Raw genomic sequence first — 5,937 nt, forward strand, 5'->3', positions numbered from 1 at the left:
CCATATCTCAATTTTTCGCTAATTTTTTGAAATTGACATCTGAACACGTCCAATATATAGGGTAAAACAATGCTAGCAAAAAATTTACTGGAAAAAAACGTTTGTGTTAGATGTGAAGCAAACAGTTAGATTTTCTTCTTATGTTCCCTCAAAATAATGTACATTGTCTTCCCCAAGATCTGAACCGCCCATGACCTTTGGCCAAAACGCCTGCATCCGCAGCCCACAGCGCCCCGCGCTAGCCTTGCCACCCACCACTGCCACCCACCCTCATGCCGCGCGCCGCCGACCATCTCTCTAAACAGGTGAACCATCCCATCCCGAGTCGTTAACCTTCAAACTCCCACGGTCAACTATTGCTGGCTACGGCTCGCCGCAGGCGTCCTCGGGCCAATATTGATTAATTTTTTATATATATTTGTGAACTTTTTACAATATTCCTATTTTTATTTAATTTCTTTAGATACCTTTTTGTGAACCATCAACCGGTCAGATTAACCTATCAACCATGCAATCTATCAATCGTGTAGTTTTCTTTAGAAGTATCGATCAAGCAGTTGAGGAGGGCACGAGACACGACCGCATCGATCGTTTCTGGGGCATCCCATGGAGCTCACGCGTGAGCGCCACTATGGTAGCGGGCGCATAAGGGCATCTCCAACGCAGACGCTAAGGCCGGACGCTAGGGTCATAATCCTGATAGTTTTTCTTAGATCCCATCCGATTCCAGGAAATAGGCTAGCATCGATGCCGCACCAGGCGTCGGGCGCTAGCCCAATTGCTTGTTATTTTTTCATGTCAATAGCGCCCGTACTTGGCACCTAGCATTGGAAACAGGGGCGCTAGGCCAGACGCCAGGAACAAAAACATTTTTTATTACAGCCTAAGCGTCTAATTAGGCACCTTGCAGTGTAGATGCCCTAACGCGCTGATTAGGAGCTCCCACACCAACCGCTCAAAAAAAAGGAGCTCCCGCACCACAGATTGCATTAGGGCATTAGGGCATGTACATCAGCTCCGACGCATATTGTCTATAGCAACCCTCAAAGTCATCTATAGTCAGGCGTGTGGGCGTTAACATTTCCGAAAAAATATACAAAATGTTTTTACGCCTGACTATAGATGACTTTGAGGGTTGCTACAGACAATATGCGTCGGAGCTGATGTACATGCCCTAATGGCATTAGCAATCTCAGCCACACGCCTCCATCACCGTCCAGCAATATCTGCATGAATCTTGGCAACTTTTGGCTGATTTTGTGTGCCACGTAGGACAAGGCGCGTGTGTGGTGTGTGACATAGTTCGCCCACATGCCGGTTGCCTCCCCGCGGTCAGCGGTTGCCACTCGGGGGGCGTGCGGTGGAACGGTTCTGCGCCCGCGCGCCACGCCCGACCGTGGTTGACGTCAAACACGTCGTGCACTTCGCCCCCCTCCCCTCACGGTTCCATTTACTCCTCCCCTCAGTTACTCGCACAACCCACCCCGTAGTTTAGTCGATTGGAGGAGAAGGCGAGAGGAGAAGGCGACGGAGGAGGCAGAAGAGTTGACGGCATTCGCGACCGTCGGTGGTGCTCGCTGGACCGGAGCGTCTTCGCCGGAGCACCTACAGGTTGAAGGTAATGCTCCCTCGCACGCTCAAAATCCTTGCCTGCATTTCTCCCCTCCCCCCGTGGTCGATGCTTCGCTCAAGATTCATCGAGATTCAGGCGGGTTCGCGATCGCCGGTGTCCGCGCCGGCGGCGGAGTCTTGTGCTTGCCGTTTTCGGTGGCATTGGGCAGTGTCGTCACCGCCGCGGTGGCGGTCACGCCGGTGTGGTTCGTCCTGTCCAGAGCCACATCCTGGATGTGCCTTGCGATTGGCCATCGTTTTTCTGTCCGATAGTTGCGCATTGCTTCGAAATGCTATTTGCGATCAATGCAGGGAGATTTTTGGTGATGAATTTCAGGTTATGATAGTTACCATTGAACCCTAGATCTAGGTAGTTGTTTTTCAAAGTGCAGTTTGAATGCAAACATGGTAATCTGAGTAACTATATGCACCGTATGGCAACTAATTTCCTGATTGACTATGACAGTTGCCACAAATATGTTTTTCATGTGGCAACTAATTTTGTGCACACACTACGGCTGTTGCCATGCTGTAGGCATGATAAAGTGTAGTAAATAGGGTGTCATTGCAATTTCAGCAACTGTGTGCACTGGATGGCAACTAACTTCCACATCAGCTGTGGCAGTTGCCACATGTATGCTTTTTCATGTGGCAAGTATTTTATATGAACATAGTATAGCTGTTGCCATGTTGTAGGCAGGATAATGTGGCAAATTAACTGTACTGCAGACCTAAATTTGTGTGTTTGCCACACTGACCTGTGGCAACTGACAAGATTATATGGCATGGTAAAGTGTAGTAAATAGGTAGTCATGGCAGTTTCAGCAACTATGTGCACTGGTTGGCAACTAACTTCCACATCAACTATGCCAGTTGCCACATATATGTTTTCCATGTGGCAAGTATTTCTGTGAATACAGTATGGCCGTTGCCATGTTGTAGGCAGGATATTGTGGCAAATTAACTATACTACAAACCCAAATTTGTGTTTTTGCCACGCTGACTTGTGATATCTGAACATATTTGGCTGTACTAAATGGTAACCCATTTTCAATATGAGGTCAGTGTGTGCATTGCAATTACAGGTTGTTCAGCAGATGTTTTCAACGCTTTTTTTTGAATTTGTGTTGCATTTTTAACATGTCAATTTCAATCTAGCATATTTTGCCTTTCAACACATGGCAACTTATTTTTTTTATGAGGACAGGGTGTGAGTTGCCACATTTTATGTTTGTGCAGTGAAAGATTTGTGCCTTTCTTTCGTAATATCTTGTGCTAACATGGCAACTTCAACATTTTGTTTAAAGTGCAGTACGATCTGTACATTTTTCAAATGAAGCCAATGTGTTTAATTGCCACATTTATGTCTTCGACAATCATAAGGGTGCATGTGTGTTCATATGATATTTGCCTTCACTATTTTCCATTTCAATTGAGCCCATGTGGTAAACACATTTTGTTTTGTGGCAACTGCTTACTTCATACATTTCATTCCCACCCTGACAATTTGGTTTGTTCTTACCTCAGCAGAATGGCTCACAGCGATCATCAAAACGACGATGATGATTTCATGGATGTACCTCAGCAGAATCGGGCAACTGGACGTCGAAAAGACGGCGATGAGGTAACTGTCCACCCCCTCCCCTCCCCCTCCATATGTTTTTGGATACCACAGTGAGCTCGCAATCGTCTGTTATGAACTAAATTTTTCATGATAGTGAAAACATGGCAACAAATGATCATTTGTCTGTTTTGTAGAAGAAGAAACATACTCGCAATAGGGCTTCGCAGGAACACCTGACTTCATTGACTGAGGGATTTACCGACGATCAGAAGGGAGCTGCTGCTCAGATGGGTATGCAGGTTCTGATGGATGTTTGGTGCAAGAATCTTGTGAACCCTGTATGTGACTGGCTTGGTGAGATTTACGACCCCGCCTCGAGGGAATTTGTGATTCCGGGACATGGAAGACTGCCGTTGGATGAGGAATCTGTGTTCTGGACTTTGGGTGTGTCCCGTGGAGAAATCAAAGTCCCGTATGAGGTCAATAATAAGATCGAGGGAACATTGTTTCCCCGTTTGTTTCCTAGGTTGGAATCTATGCCGAACACGACTTTCCTGGCAGATTCGCTGCAGGCCATGACAACCCATGGCGAGGTTTTTAAGATGAAGCTACTCATGTACCTCATCTCAACTGTTTTTGCACCGACCACTTCTCTTCGCCCAAGCAACAAATGCTTCCCCATCCTGGTGAATGATCTATCTCTTCTCCCTCATTTTCTTTCAATCTTTTTGGCTCCAATGTCATGTGTAAGCTAGTCACTGCCACTTTTTTTGATGTTTTTTCATTCGATTTTCTGATGCAGCAACTTCTTGTCCTGAAATTTGTGCCGTGCAGGAGAAACTGAAAGATGTGAAGAAGATGAATGGTGTAAGTTCATTGCGGACTTCCTGCATGATGCATTCTCAAACAAGATGTAACAGAAGGGTTTTTGACTCCATTTAACGATATTTTTTTACCAGTCCTTTTTGTGAACACTCTTTAACATCTTTATTTTATTCATGGCAACCATGATGGTGACATTGTGGCAACTAACATCATAACAAGATGGCAACTGCCATCATACCATGATGGCAACTAACACAAACAGATGGCAACTTCTTATTTTCTTTTTCATGCCATTCAACTTTATGATTGAAGGAACATACATTAGCTTGTTTTTCCAACATACCATGACGGCAACTGATATTTTTTCCTATTTAAATTGTTGTACATCAGCTCATGTACGTCGACTGTCTTGATCTGTCCACCGTGGACTTCACTGGGATAAGAGGCATGCAGCCTGCACACAAGTTTGTTGTTTCTGCGTGGACTTACCATGCTGTCAAGGCGGTGCTTGCTGCAGACAGGGTAACTGATACGAAATATGGGAAACTGCAGGTTAGTTCTGGTTTCTTTCTTTTCACGACATTCTTTCAATTTTATCTTTGCACAACATATGAAAAAAATCCTCATATGGCAACTGTCTGTGGCTAACAAGAGATGACTACTTTGTTAGCCATGGCTGTCTGCGCATGGTATTCATGTCTCACGCCACATGGCAACTCTGCCATCCATGCTGAAACTCTTACTCTATTCCTCCTTTTTTTGTTTTTGTAATACATGAATTGTTAGTTTGTGTTCATTATTCTCTCCCTCACATCCTAGCTGTTTTTTTGTTATTTCCAGCTAATGGCCAAGCATGCTATAGACTACAGCGTGTTTGGTGGGCCTCAAAACTTTGGAAAGTGGATGGACGTGCACTCAGCTCCGTCTTGTCCTACTGAGGTAATCAATGATATATATCTATGGTTTGCTTTGGGTTTATTTTGATCTTGTGCGTGTAACACTAATATGGTTTCTTACTGCTGCTTCTTGTTTTGTGCACAGGCGAGGTGATGCGGAGCATCCCTCGCTCATCCCCATGGACGTGCCTACATCTCCCTCAACACCACTTGGACCCATGACAAAAGCCCGAGCTAAGGCTATCGAAGATAAGGTGAACTCGCTCCTCTCCGAACTCCCTCTTACTACTCACGAGACATGGCTACTACCTCATTCGGAGACTCTGTGTGTAATCAGGTACATGGAGGTAAGCCAAGGGTATACTACTTGCAAGAGCCAAGACGGCGAGGACCCCAAGCATGATGGACAAGAAGAAGAGCTGCAACAAAAGCTATAGGCATCGGACGTCCGACCCTGTCCGGACGTCCGACGAGTCCCAGGACACGGACGACCGGACCCTCCAGACGTCCGGTACCAGGCCACCCGAACCGAATCTACGGATGTCCGAGACGCTCCGGACAACTGGACGACCAACACCCGAGCCAAATCGACGGATGACCGATGGCCTCCGGACGTCTGGCCCCTCCAGAAGCTCCGGACGTCCGACCATCTACGGACGACCGACGCGCCTACACCAGAGCTGAAACAGCGGACGTCCGAGCGCGACCGGACGACCGGACCGTCCCGAGCCTCCGAACGTCCGATGCCTTCCGGACGTCCGACTCCTGAATGACCAAACCTGCGGGCCGGAGCCCTTGTACCCCTTCATTTTGACTTCCATTTGCACTAAGACTATAAATAGGACACCCCCACCTCCTGGTACGGGTAGCATAGGTTTAGCTCATATTTTGTGTGAGAGCCTTGCTCATCCACTTGGCTACTTCTCCTCGGAGCTCAGGACCTCTTCGGAGAAGATCCCCCAAGCGGATTCAAGACCCCTTTCTAGGGAAGACCCTCAAAACCTCCGTACGGAGAAGAACTATTCCTATGTATCCTTACCT

The sequence above is a fragment of the Triticum dicoccoides genome, chromosome 7B (assembly GCF_002162155.2).
Source record: "Triticum dicoccoides isolate Atlit2015 ecotype Zavitan chromosome 7B, WEW_v2.0, whole genome shotgun sequence".
Taxonomy (NCBI): domain Eukaryota; kingdom Viridiplantae; phylum Streptophyta; class Magnoliopsida; order Poales; family Poaceae; genus Triticum; species Triticum dicoccoides.